The following is a 26,555-nucleotide window of genomic DNA, read 5'->3' as shown; positions in this document are numbered from 1 at the left end:
TCCTCGGCTTTAACTACCAAACACAAACTCAGAAATATTTTCCTTAAGTACCTATACAGTTACAAGTTTGTCTATTCAATTCAGGATGAGAAGATGAGTCCAAAATCTGAGACAAAATTTTGAACATGTTTGATGTATCTTGAACCATGTATGAAAAATCATCTGTTATTTACAGATCAAAGTGACCCTGAGTATCCTAAAACAACTAGAATGAAAAATGCCAAAATCTAATTTCATCCCTGTCCACATGCTTCTTTGAACTAATAATTCAGACAGTCAGTCAGTATGTTGAATTAGCATGCTTAACGCTTGCCAACTTTGATGACTGCAGTTCTTTAAGAAATAGAATTTAAAAATCAGTTTTAAAAAGACAAATCCACAAGCAGATTTGAGATGAGAGTTCAAGTTCAAAGTCATGTATGTTGAATGACACCTCAAAAAATCCCAAAACTAATAACACCAATTTATTACTCCCTAAGCTATGCTATGGATTTGGGGTTTTGAATTGTATAAAACAAATTAAAAAAAAAATTTTCTCAACTGTCTCCAATCATTCCTTATAAGATAGAACATACATCTAACTTTATTTCAATATTAGGGATCCCACTAAGGTATACATATTAAAGACACAGTAATTCAAGAGAAAAAAAGGTCATGATTTTTAAAGGACAAGAAAGTTGAACGATACATACATTTTGGATGTTTTTAGCCAGGCATTCCTCTAAAAGTGCAAAAAAAAAGAAGAAAAAGAAAAAGAAACAAAGAAATGTCTTTGCAAATCAAACCACCACCTTTCAAGATCTGGTTTCTCAAAAACATAAAAACAAAGACTGCTTGTCACATAGTAAGGAATCAATAAATACTTGTTCAGAAACAACCCACACAAATATGGCTAACTGATTTTTTACAAAGGTGCAAAAAGCCTTTCAATAGAGAAAGATATCTTTTCAACAAATGCCACTGGAAAAATTGGACATCCATATATTTAAAAAAAAAACAACAAAAAAAAAACCCCACAAATGAGACTCGATCTAAATCTCACTCCCCTTATTTAAAAATCAACTCAAAATGGAGCATACATGTAAATCTAAAACATAAAATTGGAACCTTTAGTAGAAAACATATGAAAAAATCTTTGTGGCCTGGAGTTAGGCAAAAAGTTCTTAGATGTTACAGCAAAAATACAATTCATAAAAGGAAAAAAGTGATAAACGACTTCACGAAAATCAAAACCTTTTACTCTGCTAATAATGTTATTCAGAGAATGAAAAAACAAGCTACAGATTAGTAGGAAATATTTGCAAATTACATATGTGACAAAGTACTCATATCCTAAACATATAAAGAACTTTCAAAACCCCACCAGAAGAAAACAAAGTATGAGCAAAAGATGCGGACAGAGATTCACCAAAGAAGATATAAGGATAGCAAATAAGCATATGCAAAGATGTTCAGCACCATTAGCCATTATGGAAATAAAATTTGAAACCACTAGGAGATATAATTGCACACCTACCCGAATGGCTAAAATAAAAAATACTGACAATACCAAGTACTGACAAGGATGCAGAGCAAACGGAGCCCCCCTACAATGCTGTTAGGAATGCAAAATTGCACAGTGTGTCAGTTTGGATACATTATGTCCCTCCAAAAGACATGTTTTTTTCTTTGTTATTTTATTTTGAGATTGTTTCAGACTTACACAGAAGTTACAAGAATGAGAATAACACAAAGAATACTCTTACATCCTCCTGCCCTGATTCACCTTTTGTTGATACTTTGGCCTGTTTGCTTTATCAAATGAATGTGTGTGTACTCACTTTCTCTTTCTCTTAAATTATACATACACACACACACACACACACACATTATATTAGAACCTTCTGAAAGTTAGTTTTACGGCCTTTTACTTCAGTGTGTACTTCCTAAGAATAACAATACTGTTTTAAGTACAAGGAAATTTAAAATTAATACATTACTTTTTTTTTATTAAATTCAGTTTTATTGAAATACATTCACACACCATACAATCATCCATGATATACAATCCACTGTCCACAGTATGATAACATAGTTATGCGTTCATCACCACAATCTACCTCTGAACATTTTCCTTACATCAGAAAGAACCAGAACAAGAATAAAAAATAAAAGTGAAAAAAGAACACCCCAATCATCCTCCCATCCCACCCCATTTGTCCTTTAGTTTTTATCCCCATACCTCCACTCATCCATACACTAGATAAAGGGGGTGTGGTCCACAAGGTCTTCACAATCACACTGTCACCCCTTGTCATCTACATTATTATATAATTGTCTTCAGGAGTCCAGACTGCTGGGTTAGAGTTTGGTAGCTTCAGGTATTTACTTCTAGCTATTCCAATACATTAAAGCCTAAGAGGTGTTATCTATATAGTGCATAAGAATGTCCACCAGAGTGACCTCTCGACTCCATTTGGAATCTTTCAGCCACTGAAACTATTTCGTCTCATTTTGCATCCCCCTTTTGGTCAAGAAGATACTCTCAGTCCCACGATGCCGGGTCCACATTCATCCCCGGGAGTCATACTCTGCGTTGCCAGGGAGATTTACACCCCTGGGAGTCAGGTCCCACGTAGCGGGGAGGGCAGCGAGTTCACTTGTCGAGATGGCTCAGTTAGAGAGAGAGGGCCACATCTGAGCAACAAAGAGGTACTTAGGGGGAGACTCTTATGCACCATTACATACAACTTTAGACTCTCCTTTGTGGTAATGAGCTTCGTAAGGGCAAGTCCCATGCTCGAGGGCTCAGCACATCAAACCACCAGTCCCAATGTTTGTGACAACATACGCTAGGGGATCAGCATCTCAAAGTTTAGAGATAGGCCTTACAAGTCAGGGATAGAGTTAACTGCTGTAAGAGCAAAAGACATGTTTTAATCCAATCTTGTGGGATATTTGGATTAGGTTATTTCCATGGAGTTGTGACTCACTCAACTGTAGGTGAAAATTTTGATTAGATTATTTCCATGGAGGTGTGACCCAGCCCACTCAGCACAGGTCTTGATTAGTTTACTGGAGTACTTTAAAAAGAGTCACAAAGGCCCAAACACTTGCTGACACTGACACTTAGACATGCTTGGAGATGAAGACAGAAGGACATTTAGCTAAGAGATGAAGCCCTGAGTTTGCCCTGGGATAAACTAAGAGAACACCTGCAGATGCTTAGAGAGAAACGTCCTGGGCGAAAGCCATTTTGAAACCAGAACCCTCAAGCAGAAGCCAGCCACAAGCCTTCCTAGCTGACAGAGGTTTTCTGGATGCCACTGGCCATCCTTCACTGAAGGTACCCTGTTGTTGATGCCTTAGTTTGGGCACTTTTATGGCCCTAGGACTGTAACTTTGTAACCAAATCAACCCCCTTTATAAAAGCCAATCCATTTCTGGTATTTTGCATAATGGCAGCATTAGCAAACTGGAACATACAGCTACCCTAGAAAAGAATTTTGACAATTTCTTATAGAGTTAAACAAACGTTTATCATATGACCCAGCAATCCCATGCCTATCAAGCCATAGAGAAATGAAAACTTATGTACCTCTACAAGAATATTTATAGCAATTCTCTTCAAAATGGTCCCAGACTGGAAAGAATTCAAATGTCCTTCAATGCATAAATGGATAAATACAACTCAGTAACAAACATTGATACATACAACTGGGATGACTCTCAAAGGCACTATGCTGAGTGACAGAAGCTAGTCTGATTCCATTTAAATGACATTCCCAAAAGGAGAAAGCTATAGTGATGGAGAAGAGAACAGCAGTTGTCAGAGGTTAGAAGTGGGGAAATGGCTGACTACGAAGGGATTCCACAGCAAGTTTTTGGAGAGATGGAACTGTTCTGTCTCCTGATTGTCCTGGTGAGTATACAAATCCATCTACGCATATGTTTTTAATTTACAGAACTATGCTAAAAATAAGGTAAGTTTACAGAATAATAATAAAAATAAAATAAAAGAGTAGCTAGTTGTTGTTTTTGCCTGAGATAAATACATGAGAGGGGAAGGAGAATAAAAGTGACATTGTTATAATTAATTTAAAACTCATTATTTTCTGCCCAATAAAAGATCTTAGATGCAAAGATACATCTAGTGCACAAATCCTGGTTTCTAAATACCACTCCTCACTAAAAGCAACCAAAGGCTCCTTGGAGAGGTGGCTCACTACAAGTCCGGGGCAGGGAAAGCACCAGGTAAGCCTAGGACAACTTGTTACGTCAGTAAGGAAGTACTCAGAGACTAACGGGGAAACTTCAAAAGAACAAAGGATCAGCTAGAAGAGGCTCCCACTGGCCAAATTTGGGACAGTTTGAGCATCAAAAAGAATAATAATGTTAATGTATTATAATTATTGAATAAAAAAGAATCCTCAAGTCCACAGAGATACCCAAAAAAAAGGAGCTGTGGGTAGGACAGTTCTTCTTTACAGAAGAATGCCAGCAAATAAATTTAGAGAAAAGTGACAGTTTAGGAAAATCACCATTTTACAATCACCAAAGTGATAAATATTTCAGGCAAGAAGCATCCACAGATGTTCAAACCACTGAGTGAAAGATTATTGGAAAACTAAATATCACATAGTTGCAAAATAATACCCCATAGATTGCTTCTTACAACAAAGGAGTACTGAACCTTTCGACTACAGAAAATTAGAGCATACCATCTTAATCAAAATGATTAAATTTAGCCTCACCAAAAATAAGACAAACTTACATTACGTGCCTCCTAGCATAATATAATATGAAGTACCCGATCTCATCTATGTAGTGTCCATGAAAGAAAAAAAAAAAAAGCATTTACCCTGAATCTAATCATGAGGAATTCAGACAATTTAGATTATGGGACTGTCTATAGAACAAATGCCCTAAATCCTTATAAAAATGCTCATGTCATGGGGGGCAGGGTGGGACCTAACAACCAAATGCAATGTGTGATTCTTTATCGGAGATTAGGGAGGAAAAAAAGTTACAAAACTGTTATTATTGGGACAATAGTGAAAATAATAAAACTGATTATATATTAGATAATACTAATGTATCAATGTTAAATTTATTAGATATGTAATGGCATTGCAGCTATGAGAAGTATATCTCCAATCTCAGGACATTAATGCTAAAATATTTAGTGAGGAAGTGTCAGGATGTCTGTTTACTCACTTAAACTGCTTCAGGGGAAAAAAACAGAAAGAGGGATAAAGCAAAAGCGGCAAAATATTAACAACTGGTGAATTTCAGGAAAGATTTATGGTTTAACTTTTCTCTAAGCTGTAATTTTTTCAAAAATAAACAGTTGGAAAGTGAGGGAGAAGATAAAGAAGGAAAAACTATTAATTTTAAAACATCCTTACTCATACATCCAGTAGAAAAGGAAATGTAAGCCTTGGATTATAAAAAGAACATAAGCATTTCAGTCAAAGAATATTCCAAGCTCTGCCCTCTATTAATTTTGGTATTTTATGTAGATCAAGTTAGTCCTCTTGAGTGTCAGTTCTTTCTCGGTATTAAGTAGGCAAAATACCTGTTAGTTCATGAAATGGTTTTAAAGGTAAATAGACATCATGGATAGCTTGGGAATCATGACTAGATATATAAGGCATGCATACTTTCCAATCACTCAGTTGGCAATAATGATTCTTCGAATTTTGATGTGAAGATTAAATGAAATACATATGAAAAGTACCTAATCTGGCATATGGCAGATGCTGGATAAATTAATCTATTTCCTCCTTCAAATACGGAAAAATAATGAATGATGAAACTTTACCATTTTCTGAGAGGCTACTTATGCCAGACCCTTTGCTGTGTTTTCAAGTTTAATCAAAACTACTACAAAACTTAATGGTTGAAAGGTGTTATATGCACTACACACAATATTTTCTAACTCATATTAAATGTCTATACAGATGAAGAAAAACCTTGATAAACAACTGTATGAACCAACAGATAAATGAGTACAGTGTAACTTTCATATACTCTTTGTTGCTCAATACAAGACTTATCAGAGTATCCCCTGGACATAGATATTATTGATATCTTCTACTAAGCAAATGATATACATAATTTGCCCCATGAAACATAATAAACCTCATCCAAAAGTGATTTTTAACTTGGTCATCATTCCATTCCCCAAAACAGAGGTGTGGTACAATTCATGGCTAAAAAGGAAATGTTCATAACATGTGGCTCAAGGTATATGTGCACCTTATCAGAAAACGTGGTAATCACTTTATAAAACTCCACAGACTAATTACCCATCTCCCCAATATAATTAGGATGTAGTAAGAGCAAAACACTTCTCCAAGCTTATTAACACTATTACTCGCTTATTAACATAATTCCTTCTTACATAAAAAAAAAAATGAAACACATACAAGGCCAAAAGATCATTATGAATGGCTATCATCAAGTGTCTTTTGTTAGAGCCTTTATAAATCATATTAGGCACTAGAGAAAGATAAAGTGAGCATTGGCTAATAAAAATCAGGATAAAATAACTGCCTTCAGACAAATGAGCAATAGCCTCATATTTTGTCTTAAAGCATTTTCATTAGGTGAAGACAGTGAGGCAGCAGAGGAGTGAGTTGCCCAAAGTCACAGAGCTTGTCAGAGGATGGGGGTGGTGGGAACTCAAGCCATCTGGCTGCAAAGCCCAGGTGCTGAACCACTATGCTCCAAGGCCACCAGGAAAAGAGCAAATCCTAGCCAAGAAGTCAGTGAAGAGAAGTCCAGACACAGTGAATGATCACACCAGATTAGGAAAGGAGGATGGAATATTCCAAGATACCCAACGGAAAAAGCTCAATAAAAACGATAATGTGATTTTGAGGTTGTTACACTTAAATATATGAAATAGGCAAATAATGCACCAAAAAAAGGCAGGTACAAATTCCAAGAAAAAAACCCAAGAAAGTTCATGTCCCAAATGTCTAGCAAATTACAATACGGGATAAATTCTAAAAATTAATGGAGTGCAAAAAAAGAGTCTACTTGATTCTAAAGTCGGAAATCTCTCTTTTGGGGCAGCACAAAGGTCATGACACAGGACCAATATAAAAGGAAATATAGCCCTAGCATATTACTTGGCCTGCCAATAAATCATGAAGTCTCTATAATGCAAACACTGGTTCATGGGTGTTCAACTTTTAGAATAATCCAGCCAAATCACAGAAGAAGTGTTTGTGAGTGAAGGACAGGATGAAAGTGTCAACTTGAGAATGTAGGGGTGAAAGTGTAAGTGAGAGAAAGTCCCAGAAAGTGGAATTTGAAAGTTTTGAAAGGAAAGCTGGCAAAACGGAATTAACAGCTTCCTCCTATAAAGAGGAAAGTTCTGAGATGATGAAAGTTTGTGAGATAAGAACTAAAGATATACATATACGTATGACGTAAAATTTCTAAGGTAACCAGAGGAATTAAATTTATATAACTCAAATGTTAGAATGAGATGGGGTGGGAGGGGCATAATGGGAGCTAAATCACATCTTTCATGACAAACACTCAAGAGATTATAACTAAATTTAACAAATTAGGAAAGAAACGTCTAAATATATTATCCAAAAGTGTGGCCATAATAACTAAAAATAGAAACAGTTGAGAGGTTACCTCTACAAAAAAAAATTTTTTTTAAATAAATAAACGTAAAAAAGAGGTTACCTCTAGAGTGTGGGACCAGAGCAGAGAAGGATAGAGCAGGAAACAGTTGTTTTTCATCATAAGTTCTTCTGTATTATTTGACTTGTTACCAGTCACATTAATTACTTTGACAAAAAGTTAAAAAGCAATTTAGGGAGGCGGGGCAAGATGGCAGACTGGTGAGCTGTAAGTTTTAGTTACTCCTCCAGGGAAGTAGGTAAAAAGCCAGGAACTGCGTGGACTGGACACCACAGAGCAATCTGTCTTTGGGCATACTTCATACAACACTCATGAAAACGTGGAACTGCTGAGATCAGCGAAATCTGTAAGCTTTTGCGGCCAGGGGACCCGCGCCCCTCCCTGCCAGGCTCAGTCCCGGGGGAGGAGGGGCTGTCAGCTCCGGGAAGGAGAAGGGAGAACTGCAGTGGCTGCTCTTATCGGAAACTCATTCTACTGATTCAAACTCCAACCATAGATAGACTGAGACCAGACACCAGAGACTCTGAGAGCAGCCAGCCCAGCAGAGAGGAGACAGGCATAGAAAAAAAACAACACGAAAAACTCCAAAATAAAACCAGAGGATTTTTGGAGTTCTGGTGAACACAGAAAGGGGAAGGGCGGAGCTCAGGCCTTGAGGCGCATATGCAAATCCCGAAGCAAAGCTGATCTCTCTGCCCTGTGGACCTTTCCTTAATGGCCCTGGTTGCTTTGTCTATTAGCATTTCAATAACCCATTAGATCTCTGAGGAGGGCCGTTTTTTTTTTGTTTGTTTGTTTGTTTGTTTTCAATCCTTTTTTCTTTTTCTAAAACAATTACCCTAAGAAGCCCAATACAGAAAGCTTCAAAGAATTGCAATTTGGGCACGTCAAGTCAAGAGCAGAACTAAGAGAGCTCTGAGACAAAAGGCAATAATCCAGTGGCTGAGAAAATTCACTAAACAACACAACTTCCCAAGAAAAGGGGGGTGTCCGCTCACAGCCACCATCCTGGTGGACAGGAAACACTCCTGCCCATCGCCAGCCCCATAGCCCAGAGCTGCCCCAGACAACCCAGTGTGACGGAAGTGCTTCAAATAACAGGCACACACCACAAAACTGGGCGTGGACATTAGCCTTCCCTGCAACCTCAGCTGAATGTCCCAGAACTGGGAAGGTGGAGCAGTGTGAATTAACAAAGCCCCATTCAGCCATCATTTGAGCAGACTGGGAGCCTCCCTACACAGCCCAGCAGCCCAGAACTGCCCTGGGGGGACGGCACTCACCTGTGACATAGCACAGTCATCCCTCAACAGAGGACCCGGGGTGCACAGCCTGGAAGAGGGGCCCACTTGCAAGTCTCAGGAGCCATACGCCAATACCAAAGACTTGTGGGTCAGTGGCAGAGACAAACTGTGGCAGGTCTGAACTGAAGGATTAGACTATTGCAGCAGCTTTAAAACCCTAGGATCATCAGGGAGATTTCATTGTTAGGGCCACCCCCCCTCCCCGACTGCCCAGAAACACGCCCCACATACAGGACAGGCAATACCAACTACACACGCAAGCTTGGTACACCAATTGGGCCCCACAAGACTCACTCCCCCACTCACCAAAAAGGCTAAGCAGGGGAGAACTGGCTTGTGGAGAACAGGTGGCTCGTGGACGCCACCTGCTGGTTAGTTAGAGAAAGTGTACTCCACGAAGCTGTAGATCTGATAAATTAGAGATAAGGACTTCAATAGGTCTACAAACCCTAAAAGAACCCTATCAAGTTCAGCAAATGCCACGAGGCCAAAAACAACAGAAAATTATAAAGCATATGAAAAAACCAGACGAAATGGATAACCCAAGCCCAAGCACCCAAATCAAAAGACCAGAAGAGACACAGCACCTAGAGCAGCTACTCAAAGAACTAAAGATGAACAATGAGACCCTAGTACGGGATATGAAGGAAATCAAGAAGACCCTAGAAGAGCATAAAGAAGACATTGCAAGACTAAATAAAAAAATGGATGATCTTATGGAAATTAAAGAAACTGTTGACCAAATTAAAAAGATTCTGGACACTCATAGTACAAGACTAGAGGAAGTTGAACAACGAATCAGTGACCTGGAAGATGACAGAATGGAAAATGAAAGCATAAAAGAAAGAATGGGGGAAAAAATTGAAAAACTCGAAATGGACCTCAGGGATATGATAGATAATATGAAACGTCCGAATATAAGACTCATTGGTGTCCCAGAAGGGGAAGAAAAGGGTAAAGGTCTAGGAAGAGTATTCAAAGAAATTGTTGGGGAAAACTTCCCAAATCTTCTAAACAACATAAATACACAAATCATAAATGCTCAGCGAACTCCAAATAGAATAAATTCAAAAAAACACACTCCAAGACATATACTGATCACACTGTCAAACACAGAAGAGAAGGAGCAAGTTCTGAAAGCAGCAAGAGAAAAGCAATTCACCACATACAAAGGAAACAGCATAAGACTAAGTAGTGACTACTCAGCAGCCACCATGGAGGCGAGAAGGCAGTGGCACGATATATTTAAAATTCTGAGAGAGAGGAATTTCCAGCCAAGAATACTTTATCCAGCAAAGCTCTCCTTCAAATTTGAGGGAGAGCTTAAATTTTTCACAGACAAAGAAATGCTGAGAGAATTTGCTAACAAGAGACCTGCCCTACTGGAGATACTAAAGGGAGCCCTACAGACAGAGAAACAAAGACAGGACAGAGAGACTTGGAGAAAGGTTCAGTACTAAAGAGATTCGGTATGGGTACAATAAAGGATATTAATAGAGAGAGGGAAAAATATGGCAAACATAAACCAAAGGATAAGATGGCCGATTCAAGAAATGCCTTCACGGTTTTAACGTTGAATGTAAATGGATTAAACTCCCCAATTAAAAGATATAGATTCGCAGAATGGATCAAAAAAAATGAACCATCAATATGTTGCATACAAGAGACTCATCTTAGACACAGGGACACAAAGAAACTGAAAGTGAAAGGATGGAAAAAAATATTTCATGCAAGCTACAGCCAAAAGAAAGCAGGTGTAGCAATATTAATCTCAGATAAAATAGACTTCAAATGCAGGGATGTTTTGAGAGACAAAGAAGGCCACTACATACTAATAAAAGGGGCAATTCAGCAAGAAGAAATAACAATCGTAAATGTCTATGCACCCAATCAAGGTGCCACAAAATACATGAGAGAAACACTGGCAAAACTAAAGGAAGCAATTGATGTTTCCACAATAATTGTGGGAGACTTCAACACATCACTCTCTCCTATAGATAGATCAACCAGACAGAAGACCAATAAGGAAATTGAAAACCTAAACAATCTGATAAATGAATTAGATTTAACAGACATCTACAGGACATTACATCCCAAATCACCAGGATACACATACTTTTCTAGTGCTCATGGAACTTTCTCCAGAATAGATCATATGCTGGGACATAAAACAAGCCTCAATAAATTTAAAAAGATTGAAATTATTCAAAGCACATTCTCTGACCACAATGGAATACAATTAGAAGTCAATAACCATCAGAGACTTAGAAAATTCACAAATACCTGGAGGTTAAACAACACACTCCTAAACAATCAGTGGGTTAAAGAAGAAATAGCAAGAGAAATTGCTAAATATATAGAGACGAATGAAAATGAGAACACAACATACCAAAACCTATGGGATGCAGCAAAAGCAGTGCTAAGGGGGAAATTTATAGCACTAAATGCATATATTAAAAAGGAAGAAAGAGCCAAAATCAAAGAACTAGTGGATCAACTGAAGAAGCTAGAAAATGAACAGCAAACCAATCCCAAACCAAGTAGAAGAAAAGAAATAACAAGGATTAAAGCAGAAATAAATGACATAGAGAACAAAAAAACAATAGAGAGGATAAATATCACCAAAAGTTGGTTCTTTGAGAAGATCAACAAGATTGACAAGCCCCTAGCTAGACTGACAAAATCAAAAAGAGAGAAGACCCATATAAACAAAATAATGAATGAAAAAGGTGACATAACTGCAGATCCTGAAGAAATTAAAAAAATTATAAGAGGATATTATGAACAACTGTATGGCAACAAACTGGATAATGTAGAAGAAATGGACAATTTCCTGGAAACATATGAACAACCTAGACTGACCAGAGAAGAAATAGAAGACCTCAACCAACCCATCACAAGCAAAGAGATCCAATCAGTCATCAAAAATCTTCCCACAAATAAATGCCCAGGGCCAGATGGCTTCACAGGGGAATTCTACCAAACTTTCCAGAAAGAACTGACACCAATCTTACTCAAACTCTTTCAAAACATTGAAGAAAATGGAACACTACCTAACTCATTTTATGAAGCTAACATCAATCTAATACCAAAACCAGGCAAAGATGCTACAAAAAAGGAAAACTACCGGCCAATCTCCCTAATGAATATAGATGCAAAAATCCTCAACAAAATACCTGCAAATCGAATCCAAAGACACATTAAAAAAATCATACACCATGACCAAGTGGGGTTCATTCCAGGCATGCAAGGATGGTTCAACATAAGAAAAACAATCAATGTATTACAACACATTAAAAACTCGAAAGGGAAAAATCAATTGATCATCTCAATAGATGCTGAAAAAGCATTTGACAAAATCCAACATCCCTTTTTGATAAAAACACTTCAAAAGGTAGGAATTGAAGGAAACTTCCTCAACATGATAAAGAGCATATATGAAAAACCCACAGCCAGCATAGTACTCAATGGTGAGAGACTGAAAGCCTTCCCTCTAAGATCAGGAACAAGACAAGGATGCCCGCTGTCACCACTGTTATTCAACATTGTGCTGGAAGTGCTAGCCAGGGCAATCCGGCAAGACAAAGAAATAAAAGGCATCCAAATTGGAAAAGAAGAAGTAAAACTGTCATTGTTTGCAGATGATATGATCTTATATCTAGAAAACCCTGAGAAATCAACGATACACCTACTAGAGCTAATAAACAAATTTAGCAAAGTAGCGGGATACAAGATTAATGCACAAAAGTCAGTAATGTTTCTATATGCTAGAAATGAACAAACTGAAGAGACACTCAAGAAAAAGATACCATTTTCAATAGCAACTAAAAAAATCAAGTACCTAGGAATAAACTTAACCAAAGATGTAAAAGACCTATACAAAGAAAACTACATAACTCTACTAAAAGAAATAGAAGGGGACCTTAAAGGATGGAAAAATATTCCATGTTCATGGATAGGAAGGCTAAATGTCATTAAGATGTCAATTCTACCCAAACTCATCTACAGATTCAATGCAATCCCAATCAAAATTCCAACAACCTACTTTGCAGACTTGGAAAAGCTAGTTATCAAATTTATTTGGAAAGGGAAGATGCCTCGAATTGCTAAAGACACTCTAAAAAAGAAAAACGAAGTGGGAGGACTTACACTCCCTGACTTTGAAGCTTATTATAAAGCCACAGTTGCCAAAACAGCATGGTACTGGCACAAAGATAGACATATAGATCAATGGAATCGAATTGAGAATTCAGAGATAGACCCTCAGATCTATGGCCGACTGATCTTTGATAAGGCCCCCAAAGTCACCGAACTGAGCCATAACGGTCTTTTCAACAAATGGGGCTGGGAGAGTTGGATATCCATATCCAAAAGAATGAAGGAGGACCCCTACCTCACCCCCTACACAAAAATTAACTCAAAATGGACCAAAGATCTCAATATAAAAGAAAGTACCATAAAACTCCTAGAAGATAATGTAGGAAAACATCTTCAAGACCTTGTATTAGGAGGCCACTTCCTAGACTTTACACCCAAAGCACAAGCAACAAAAGAGAAAATAGATAAATGGGAACTCCTCAAGCTTAGAAGTTTCTGCACCTCAAAGGAATTTCTCAAAAAGGTAAAGAGGCAGCCAACTCAATGGGAAAAAATTTTTGGAAACCATGTATCTGACAAAAGACTGATATCTTGCATATATAAAGAAATCCTACAACTCAATGACAATAGTACAGATGGCCTAATTATAAAATGGGCAAAAGATATGAAAAGACAGTTCTCTGAAGAGGAAATACAAATGGCCAAGAAACACATGAAAAAATGTTCAGCTTCACTAGCTATTAGAGAGATGCAAATTAAGACCACAATGAGATACCATCTAACACCGGTTAGAATGGCTGCCATTAAACAAACAGGAAACTACAAATGCTGGAGGGGATGTGGAGAAATTGGAACTCTTATTCATTGTTGGTGGGACTGTATAATGGTTCAGCCACTCTGGAAGTCAGTCTGGCAGTTCCTTAGAAAACTAGATATAGAGCTACCATTCGATCCAGCGATTGCACTTCTCGGTATATACCCGGAAGATCGGAAAGCAGTGACACGAACAGATATCTGCACGCCAATGTTCATAGCAGCATTATTCACAATTGCCAAGAGATGGAAACAACCCAAATGTCCTTCAACAGATGAGTGGATAAATAAAATGTGGTATATACACACGATGGAATACTACGCGGCAGTAAGAAGGAACGATCTGGTGAAACATATGACAACATGGATGAACCTTGAAGACATAATGCTGAGCGAAATAAGCCAGGCACAAAAAGACAAATATTATATGCTACCACTAATGTGAACTTTGAAAAATGTAAAACAAATGGTTTATAATGTAGAATGTAGGGGAACTAGCAGTAGAGAGCAATTAAGGAAGGAGGAACAATAATCCAAGAAGAACAGATAAGCTATTTAACGTTCTGGGGATGCCCAGAAATGACTATGGTCTGTTAATTTCTGATGGATGTAGTAGGAACAAGTTCACTGAAATGTTGCTATATTATGTAACTTTCTTGGGGTAAAGTAGGAACAGGTTGGAAGTTAAGCAGTTATCTTAGGTTCGTTGTCTTTTTCTTACTCCCTTGTTATGGTCTCTTTGAAATGTTCTTTTATTGTATGTTTGTTTTCTTTTTAACTTTTTTTTTCATACAGTTGATTTAAAAAAGAAGGGAAAGTTAAAAAAAAAAAAAAAGAAAGAAAAAAGACAAACAAGGAAAAAAAAAAAGATGTAGTGCCCCCTTGAGGAGCCTGTGGAGAATGCAGGGGTATTCGCCTACCCCACCTCCATGGTTGCTAACATGACCACAGACATAGGGGACTGGTGGTTTGATGGGTTGAGCCCTCTACCATAAGTTTTACCCTTGGGAAGACGGTTGCTGCAAAGGAGAGGCTAGGCCTCCCTGTATTTGTGCCTAAGAGTCTCCTCCTGAATGCCTCTTTGTTGCTCAGATGTGGCCCTCTCTCTCTGGCTAAGCCAACTTGAAAGGTGAAATCGCTGCCCTCCCCCCTACGTGGGATCAGACACCCAAGGAAGTGAATCTCCCTGGCAACGTGGAATATGACTCCCGGGGAGGAATGTAGACCCGGCATCGTGGGATGGAGAACATCTTCTTGACCAAAAGGGGGATGTGAAAGGAAATGAAATAAGCTTCAGTGGCAGAGAGATTCCAAAACGAGCCGAGAGATCACTGTGGTGGGCACTCTTACGCACACTTTAGACAACCTTTTTTAGGTTCTAAAGAATTGGGGTAGCTGGTGGTGGATACCTGAAACTATTAAACTACAACCCAGAACCCATGAATCTCGAAGACAGTTGTATAAAAATGTAGCTTATGAGGGGTGACAATGGGATTGGGAATGCCATAAGGACCAAACTCCACTTTGTCTAGTTTATGGATGGATGTGTAGAAAAGTAGGGGAAGGAAACAAACAGACAAAGGTACCCAGTGTTCTTTTTTACTTCAATTGCTCTTTTTCACTCTAATTATTATTCTTGTTATTTTTGTGTGTGTGCTAATGAAGGTGTCAGGGATTGATTTAGGTGATGAATGTACAACTATGTAATGGTACTGTAAACAATCGAAAGTACAATTTGTTTTGTATGACTGCGTGGTATGTGAATATATCTCAATAAAATGATGATTAAAAAAAAAAAAGCAATTTAGTCTTAAGTTTTACTTATTTTAAGGGAACTTTTAAAAATAAAACACTTCACACAATGTCCATATCTGACATTCTAACTTTTTATTTTTTGAATTATAGATGTTTGTCAAAGTTGCTTAAAGAGAGTTCATACATACCAGTCACCCAACTTCCTTAACATTAACAATTTAGATAATCACAGTATAATTATCCAAATCAGCCATTATTAAACTACAGACTTTATTTTAATTTCACCTGTTTTCCCCCAATGTCCTTTTTCTATTCCAGGGTCCAACAATGCATTTATTTGTGTCTCCTTACTCTCCTGCTGTCTGTGACAGTTCTTCCATCTTTCCTTGTTTTCCATGACCTTGAACTTTTGACCCTGACAATTTCATACATCTCCCAATTTGGGCCTGATGTTCTCTCATGACTGGATTGAAGGTATGCATTTTTTTGCAAGAAGATTAGAGAAGTGATGTGTTCTCAGTTTACGAGGGTGTGTGATGTTCATACACCTTACTGCTGGTAATATTAACCCTGATCACTTGGATAAGATGGTGTCTGCCAGTCTCTCCACTGTAAAATTACTATTTTCCTCTTTATAATTAATCAATAACTTGGGGAAAATACTTGGAAATTATTTCTTTTTGATAAGTTACATAAACTTATTAGTTCATCTGGAATTTGCTTCAAAATAATATAGAAGCAGGGGAATTGGGTCTGGGTATAGATGGAAGAATAACAGCCAAAAGTTGGTAACTGTTGAAGCTGTGATGGGTCCACAGGGATTCATTTTTCTAATCTACTTTTGTGTATCTTTAAACTTCTTTGTGATAAAAATAAAACAAAATTAAAATACTTATAAATAAATAAGTAAAGAAAGAAAGAAAATGTAATTACTGTGCATGGGTGTACCTAAAGATAAAACAAATTTGTACATTCAGGTGCTATTTACTCTGCTTGGACTTTCATTTTTCTAATAGGAACCATTTTAAAGGTGCTAAGCAACCAACTCAAGAGTTTCCAGGCTTATGCATATGGAGGTTTTTTGCCACAATATTTAGAACACAGGCATTGTGCGCCCTCTAGTGTCTTGTTCTGCAACACAGAAGTGTCAGGTCAACAAGTTAATAAAGAATAATGTATTTTCAAAGAGGAAGAGAAATATCTTTCTCTCTCACCAATTTCTGCTTCTCCACCAATTTCACTCTCTCACCAATTATCGGTTAAATAGCTAAACTTACATGGTGTAGAAAGGAAACCATTTCAATGCCAATGTTTATCAATTTGTTTCTGCCTATTGTACTGTTTCTCAGTACATATGCTGAGCCAAAGAAGGCAAGAAAAGAGGACAAAAGACTAAAATCAGTTAAAAAAAAAAAAAAGGCAAGCAACTTTAATAAAGGCTGAGTGTCAATGAAGATGTTGAAACCAATACTACCACCTAATTTAGCACCATCTCACTGTATTTTGTCCACATATACAGTTCCATTTCTATCTCTTAGAATCTCCTAACATTCAGAATTTGTTCTCCACTTTCAAGTCAATGGGTATTTGGTCCAAGTCTTGCAGATACGCCATCACTGTATTTTCTTGATTTACTGAAAATTTCTTACAGGAATGATAAGCAAATATACTTGCAAGATATGAGCAGGAAGCAAACTAAAACAAGAAACATGAGCTCAAATTCTAGACTTGCTAAATACTAGCGATATTACTTTATTTTTCTAAACCATATCTTACTGATGAGCAAAAAAAAAAAAAAATTCTTTAGAGTTTTATTTAAGGATTAGAAAAATAAATGTAAAGTACATGATCATAATTAGCATTCAAATTATAACTATTACCATTATATGATCCCAAGGTAATCTGTAGTCAAGCAGTGAAATCCAGAGATAAACATTTTCAACGGTTTCTTTAAATGACTGCCTACAACGACAATCTTTGAATTATGTTAAAAATTCTAGATTTTATCTTCATTTTTGGTTTTCTTAATACAGAAATATAGTTCCTTTCTTAATATTCCTTTTAAAATAGCGTTTGCTCACACAGTTAAGTGTACAGTACTGAGAAATGAACAGTAATTCTTGACCCACAGGGTCCACTGGACATAATCTGAATTTTCGTCATGAATAAGTTGTTTACTATTTTCATAACTCATTTCAAAAATGTTTTGCATAAAAAAATGTTCATAGGAGCAACATTAATTAGAAATGACAAAATTAAAATAAGGGCTATCTGTGGAAAGCATAATACCAGGAAATGCGACAAGAAGGAAATTAACCTCATTGGCAGTGAGATCAGAAAGCTTTTCTTGGCAGAAAACTATTAACTTACTTGGGAATTAAGTAAGGAAGGACCCTATAATTCTTGCCAAATGTATCTTAGCCTGAACATCTGCTGGAGATCTTAAATATCTAAGAACTTAAAACTAGCCTACTTCTGAGAAGTAAGTATGATTAAATCATTGATTTATTCATTAAATATTTTTTGAATTTGTCATGTGTTGGGCACTCTTCTAGGTGTTAGACTACTGATAGGGAAGACAACAAACAAAGCTTCCTGCCCTCATGGTGCTTATATTCTAGTGGAGGAAGGATGATAAATAATAAATACGTAAACAAGAAATGAAGATTTCAGATAACGGTGCATGCTAGGGTAGCAGGTGAGTGACTGGAGAGGGAAGACCTATTTTAGCAAAAGTGGTCAGGGGAGGCCCCTTGGCACAGGGGAATGTGAACTAACACCTGAATGATATGAGCAAATCTTCCAAACATAGGGGATAATACGCACTCAAAAGACACTGTTCAGCCTGACCGTCTCTATCAAAGCAGATGCTCCAGGTTTGTCCATGTCCTCTGATAATTTTTTTTTTAATTTCATATAGACTTTCAGTTTCTGAGAACTTATTTTCCCCTAAATACCTGGCAATAATGACTACTTACATGTTTAAAGACTCAAGAGAGATATAAATCTGGTTACTAATTTTAAATATCTATTTTCCTTTCCAGAAAAATTAATCTATATATAAAATGCACAAGGTACACGTACATAGTGGTTAAGATCATGGGCTCTGGAGTCCTAGGTTCTCTCCCCTACTACATGTGAGACCTTGGACAAACCACAACCTTACCAAGCTTCAGTTTCTATAAAGGGGATTATGTTTTGGGTTACTGTGAGGATTATATGAAATAATGCACCTAAAGAAATTAAAACAGTAAATAAAACACTAAGTACTCATACACATAGGCTATCATCTCAATTTCAAAATGCAACTTACATATTTTTAAGGGAAGTGTTTACACATAAACGTATCAGCACAAGTACCCTGAAATCCTAACTTTAAAATCAGACGTATAAAAATAGATAATTTTGAAATAAACCCATTTCGCAATAAATCCATTTTATAATTACTGCAGAGACAGCCAAATGATTTTTTTTTAATTAGAGAAGTTGTAGGTTTATAGTAAAATCATACACAAATTACAGAGATCCCATATACCTTCCACCCCCTCACCAGGTTTTCCCTATTATTAGCACTTTGCATTAGTGTAGTACCTTTATTACGACTGAAAAAACATTAGAATTATGTTATAAATATAGTCCCATTGTTTACTTTAGGGTACACTTTTTGTATTGGACAGTTCTAAAGGTTTTTTACATTTTTATTTTGGTAACATATATACTACCTAAACTCCCCCTTTTAACTACATTCAAATATACAGTTCAGTGGTGTTAATTACATTCACAATGTTGTACCACCATGACCAACATTCATTACCAAACTTTTCCATTATCCCCAGAAACTCTGTACCAGTTAAGCATTTACTCCCCATTCACTACTCCCACTCAGCCCCTTGGTAATCTGTATTCTAGTTTCTGACTCTTCGAATTTGCATATACTAAGTATTTCACATAAGTAGATCATACAATATTTGTATTTTTGCGTCTGGCTTATTTTACTCACCAAGTTGACAATATTCATCCATTTGGTCACACACTCCATTCCTTTTAGTGGATGAATAATATTCCATAGTATGCATGTACCACATTTTGTTTATCCATTCATTGGTTAATGGACACTTGAGCTGCTTCCATCTTTTGGCAATTGTGAATAATGCCACTTTGAACACTGGTGTGCAAATATCTGCTCAGTCCATGATTTCAGTTTTGGGGGGTAATTACCTAAAAGCGGATGTTCCGGTTTGCTAAAGCTGCCAAAATGCAATACACCAGAAATGGACTGGCTTTTATCACGGGAGTTTAATAGGTTACAAATTTACAGTTCTAAGGCCATAAAAGTGTCCAAACTAATGCATCAACAAGAGAACACCTCCACTGAACAAAGCTGATGGGAAGGCTGGTCCTTCTCTCCCAGGCTCCAGTTTCAAAATGGCTTTCTCCAAAATGTCTCTGGGCTTCTATCTTAGCTTCTCTCTCTCAGCTCCTGTGAGTCCTTGCTTGTTTCTCCCAATGTGTTTCTCTCTAAGCATCTGAGGGGTCCTCTTTTAGCTTCTCTGGGGCAAACTCTGGATTTCATCTATTACTTCACATCTCCAAACATCTTTCTATCTACTTCTTCAAGCATCTGGGTCTGCATCAGCTCTCTGCTTATATCTCCTGGGGCATTTATGTCTCTCTCAAGGACTCCGGTAAGGTAATTAAGACCCACCTTGAATGGGCACGTTCATGTCTCTATGGAAATAATCTAATCAAAAGATCCCACCAAAAATTGGGTGGGTCACATGTCCATGGAAACAACGTAATCAAAAGATTCCACCCACGTAAGTCTGTATCCACAGGACTAGACTAAAAGAACATGGCTTTTTCTGGGGTACATAATAGATTGAAACCAACACAGTGGGATTGCCAGGTCATATGGTAATTCTATGCTTAACATTCTGAGGAACCGCCAAACTGTTTTCCTCATTCACTGCACCATATTACATTCCCACCACACAGGATATTTTCGTATGTTTTCCTCAGAGTTTTAAAGTTTTGGTTCTTATATTTAGATCTTTGATCCATTTTGAGTTAATTTTTATATATGGTGTGAAGTGAGTAGTCACCTTCATTCTTTAGCATATGAATATTCAGTTTTCTCAGCACCATTTATTAAAGGAACTATTCTTTCCCGATTGACTGGACTTGGAAGCCTTGTCAAAATTAACTTACCACGGATGTGAGGATTTATCTCTGAATTCTCAATTCAATTCCATTAGTCTGTAAGTCTGTCCTTATGCAAGTACCATGCTGTTTTGATTACTATAGCTTTGTAATACATTTTAAAATCAAGAAGTATGACTCCTCCAACTTCATTCTTCTTTTTCAAGATGGCTTTGGCTATTCAGGGCCCGTTACCCCTTCCACATAAATTTGATGATTGGCTTTTCCATTTCTGCAAAGAAGGCTGTTGAAATTTTGATTGGGTTGCACTGAACCTGCAAATCACCTTGGGTAAAACTGACATTTTAACAATATTTAGTCTTCCAATCCATGAACATGAAATATCCTTCCAGCTATTTAGGTCTTCTTAAATTTCAGCAATGTTTACCGTTTTTCCATGTGCAAGTCCTTTATATTCTTGGTTAAATTTATTCTTAGAGATTTTATTTTTTTAGTTGCTATTGTAAACTAAATTGTTTTCTAGATTTCTAGATATATGGAAACAACACTGATTTTTGTGTGTTGATATTGTACCCCACAACTTTGCTGAATCTTTTATTAGCTCTGGGAGCTTTTCTGTGGCTTTTTCAGAATATTCTATCTATAGGATCATGTGATCTGTAAATAGTGAGTTTTACTTCTTCCTTTCCAATGGATGCCTTTTATTTCCTTTTCTTGCCTTGTTGCACTGTCTAGAACTTCCAGAACAATGTTAACAGTGGTGACAGTGGGCATCCTTGTCTTGTTCCTGATCTTAGGGGGAAAGCTTTCAGTCCTTCACCATTTTGATGTTAGCTGTGGGTTTTTCACATATATCCTTTACCATGCTAAGGAAGTTTCCTTCTATTCCTAGTTTTCTGAGTGTTTTTATCAGGAAGGAGTGCTGGATTATGTCAAATGCCTTTGCCAAATTACTTTTAAAGAGAGCTCTCACACTGATGCCCAAAAAGAACAAAGCTGGCAAGAAAAGAGTAAGAACAGACATTACAGTTTACAGGGTAGAAGTAAATATCGAAAAAATGCAGTCTGGACAAGTGCTATAGGGATGTTAAAAATAGGATACACCCAAGTATGGACTAAAGCTCTAACTGTATGAGATGCTTTCCTTTCTGAAGGGATGGAACTTTAGATGAAAAGATATGAATAGACAGAATATCACAGGCACTGTAGGATGACTCATTAAAATCATCCCCAACCCCTTCTTCTTCTATTTTCATCTATGCTGAAAAACTACATACTCAACTTCCCAATTCCCATACAATTAAGGAAGGCCCTAAGACACTGCTCTGGCTCATGAAGGTTTTTGTTTTCTAGATAGAGGAACAAATAGTACTAGTATTGACTCCTGTCCTTCCCTCTTCTACATGCTTGGAATGGGGCTCTGATGCCTAAAAGCGCAGCAGTCATTTTGTGACCAAAGTCAATGAGCCAGGGCATTAGGGTTAGTACACTAGAATGAAAGAGAATGGATCCTTCATTTCTTCATTTCACCAGTACCCCAACCTTAGACTGACCACCTCCAGATTTTATTGTTACAGAGGGAGGAAAAAACTTCTATAAGCCACTGTAGTTAGATTTTGCTTAATTTTCAACTTAAATGCAACCCAAACAGACACACACACATGAAGAAAGAGGAGATTCCACATGGGATGAAAAACACAAAGGAACAATAAAGACACACTTACTTCAACACAATGGTTTTTGAGTTAATATTTAAAATAAAGGATTTAGAGGTAATTTCCACCTTTAGCCAATGGCTTTCTTATGAGTTTACCCTAAAGAGCCATGTTATTACATTTACTTCCTAGAATACCATATACATAGGAACTGGTGTCCCTTCAGGACAACATGGCCATCATGCAATAATGGAAAGAAGTAGCATTTTCAAAACTGAGCAGTGCAAAGAAAATTTGTCCAAAGAATGAGAAAAGTAAATAGCAGCTGCCTTCATGTAAACAAAACATGAGAAAATATGCACCAAAAGGCTAAAGTAATTTTTCTACATTAAGATATTTTTACTGAATTGTTCTTTCTAAAAATGTTTACTCAAGAGATGATGAAAAACTGTAGGCTAAAATCTATATTTGAGGAGTAATAATTTTAGGTTCTTAAATAGAAAGAATGAATTACAGAATGAACTAAATGAACTGTCATTCATTCTTGATAGAACATCGCTATAGTAAAGTTATAATAATCTAAATGCAATTAAGTGACTCATTTTATAAACCTCTGCGATGAAAGGGGAAATTTCATTTTCATTTGTTTAATATTCCCTCTAAAAAGAATGTCTCATTACAAATTTACTGAAAGCCTAAACAATAAAACAATGGACATATTCCAAGAGCAAACAGAGATTTTTTTTCTTTTCCCATGAAGCTAACATTATGGAATTTTAACAGATGTTCTATTTGGTCATAGTTAATAAAATGAATTATGTAGGATTAGAATAGGGTTTAATATGTTTGCACTGGATTTTAACTGAAAAACAATTTCATATTAAAAGTTTGGAAAGATTTATAATCATTATTTCCCTTTTCAGTAGAATTACTAAGATACAGAAAAAAGTGATTACTTTTATTTTTCTAATGAAACAAGACTTATAAAAACTATTTTTTCAAGGTTTAAAAAGAGAAATCTTAGAAAATTATATACTCTCTTGTATTTCACCACCTATATAATTCAAAGATCATTAGAACATATGGTATCAAAAGGCTCAAATGCCACCCTGCATAATTCCAAGCTCTCTTTAGAGTTCCCTCAGTATTCTGAAAGAGTCATGGTATACACTAACATCTGAACAACAACAAAATTCGAACAAAGAAAAGAAAAAAACCAACAAATATTTACTGAGTGCTAAATCTGTGGAAGGTACTATGTTAGACTATGTTCATGCTACAAAGAGGTAAAAATACAATAACTGTTTTCAAAAGGAACTTACGTGCTATCTGTAAAGACACAGCATACTTACATGTAGCCAGACAGAACCAAAATGTAAAAACAAACCAAAAGAGAAAGTTAAGAGGTAAATCAAAGGAAACAATTTCATACAAACACAGACAGACAGAGACACAGCACTGACAGGAGAAAAAAACCTTTCCTATCAGATAACACCAACTTTTTTTCTCTTTTTACTTTCACGAAAGCAAGAAATAGTATACAGGCTTACAAATACTAAATAAGTAATAGACATTCTAGCTATAGTTGCTTCATGATATTTTTCAATAGAAAATTTTAAGTGTTACACTCTTTCAGTAAGAAGATCATCCTTTAAATGGGCAATCTTATTTGGGAAGTAAGTTTCAGTAAATTATCAATATGACCAAAGGCAAAAATCATATATTGTTTACACCCTATTCACATTAGTAATACTGATCAGCTCTACCATCAACTAGGAAAACTTTACACTATTACACCAATATGTTGTTTTTCTGACAGAAATACTCAGTAAATGTAAAATCATTTGCAGGTTGCAATTGTAAGACATTTGGATAAAATACTCTCTAACTGTAGCTGAGAAACTTTACAAGTAATAACAGTTATTTGGCCTCTAGTACAAAGCCAACAATTCACACTGACATTCATCAAATGACTTTCACATGTTTAAATGCAGTTAGATCAAGGTTGCATCCCTGTCCATGAACCTGACAACCCAGAGACAGGTTTCTTAATTTCTGAGTCTTGCAGAAGGCCATTTTGCTGTAATAGCTGCCTGTGCTAATTTGAATCTATTATGACCCCCAACAAAAGCCATGTTCTTTAACACAGTCTTCTGGAGGCAGACTTGTTAGACTTTTGATTAGAGTGGAACCTTTTGATTGAGTGTTTCCATGGAGATGTGGCTCACTCAACCGTGGGTGAGACCTTTGTTAAATTATTTCCTTGGAGGTGTGAACCCCGTCCATTCCAGGTGGGTCTTAATTACATCACTGATGTCCTTTAAAAGAGCTCATGGGGTGGGAAAGATGGCATAGAGAGGTGTGGAATTTAGTTAGTCCCCTGGAGCAACTAATAAACAACCAGAAACAACCAGTATATAATCTGGAACAACTGATGGGGGACAACCATGACTGTCCACACATCATACACCAACCTGGATTGGGTGGAATGGCTGAGATCGCAGCATAAAATCTGTAAGTAAAAACTGTGGACCTGCGCTGGGAGCCCCTCCCGCCACAGCAGGTTGAGCTGCAGGAGCTCACTGTGGGAGAAAGCAGCATTCTTGAAGCAAGTGAATATAGCTCAACCCAGCTCCAACTGGGGTTTTAATTAACAATGTGGACTGCTGAACACAAGCTACAAACATAGACAAACCCCAGCGAAGAGAAGGTGGGGCTGAAAAAACATTAAGAAAAAAGAAGGAAAAATACACAGGCTTTTAGAGAGTGACCTTAGAGAGCCAGAAAACACCTGTATCCCGGGAAAGGGAGCCCAGAAGACTGCGTGCTCTATCTGACTGACAAGGTGAAACTGAGGGGCTGTGGATTGGCTCTGAAAGGGGGCTTGTTTTCCCTTTTTCTCTCTCCCAACCTGAGTGGCTCAGTGGAGAGCCCCAGCAATTTTCAGTTTGCAGCACTCTGACCCAGACAGGGGTGCAGATAACAGAGCCATAGAGACAAAGGAGCTATTCAACTGCAGAAGACAACTCCCTAGCGGGTGTATGTTCCCTAAGAGGAAGGAGATAGGGCCAAACCCTATGACTGGCCTACCCTTCAGAACTCAGACCCTAGGGCCTGGGGGAAAACAGTCAAAACAGAAACAAACTAGGGCATATTTCCTTACATCAGTGGAGCAACAGGCTGACAGGTGCCACCTGTTGGGCAGCTTAGGAAAAGCACAGCAACCAGAAGCCTCACAGGAAAGTGTCAATCTTCTAAGACACCCGCAAGGAAACTTGACTCTGAATATAGCCCCACTCTGAGACCTGAACCCAGTCTGGTCTGGGAAAATCTGATTGCGGAACCAAGGAAATCAGATGCCTAGACAACAGAAAACTACAAATTATATTAGGAAAAAAGAAGATATGACCCAAAGGAACAAACTTACACCTCAATTAAGACAGAGCTGAGATACTGTTTCACTTTAATGACACAATCAATTAAAGATTTTCCAAGAAATATGCTAAATCATATGAAAAACCAAGTCAACGAGTTCAGGGAAGATATGGCAAAAGAGATGAAGGATATAAAGAAAACACTGGGTGAACATAAGGTAGAAATCAAAAGTTTGAAAAAGTGGCAGAATCTATGGAAATGAAAGGCACAACACAAGAGATGAAATACACAATGGAGATATACAACAGCATAGTTCAAGAGGCAGAAGAAAACACTGAGGAACTGGAGAACAAGACACCTGAAATCCTACACACAAAAGAACAGATAGGAAAAAAGAATGGAAAAATATGGAAATGAATGACAACATGAAGCACATGAATGTATGTGTCATGGTCATGGGTGTCCCAGAAGAAGAGAAAGGAAAAGGGGGAGAAGCAATAGTATAGAAAATAATTAATGAAAATTTCCCATCTCTTATGAAAAACATAAAGTTACAGATCCAAGAAGCACAGCATACCCCAAACAGAATAGATGTGAATAGACCTATGCCAGGACACTTAATAATCAGATTATCAAACATCAAAGACAAAGAGAGAATCCTGAAGGCAGCAAGAAAAAAGCAATCCATCACACACAAAGGAAGCTTGATAAGACTACGTGCGGATTTCTCAGTAGAAATCATAGAGGT

General features: G+C 37.1%; 1 protein-coding gene across 5 annotated transcripts in view; it reads right to left on the bottom strand.

The window, feature by feature from the left end:
- Positions 1-26,555, bottom strand: part of SLC25A26 (solute carrier family 25 member 26) — a 218,695-nt gene that overhangs the window by 124,480 nt on the left and 67,660 nt on the right. The window lies entirely within an intron of this gene.

The sequence above is a fragment of the Choloepus didactylus genome, chromosome 1 (genome assembly GCF_015220235.1).
Source record: "Choloepus didactylus isolate mChoDid1 chromosome 1, mChoDid1.pri, whole genome shotgun sequence".
In the NCBI taxonomy this organism is placed as follows: domain Eukaryota; kingdom Metazoa; phylum Chordata; class Mammalia; order Pilosa; family Megalonychidae; genus Choloepus; species Choloepus didactylus.
This window is presented reverse-complemented; position numbering and strand designations above follow the sequence as displayed.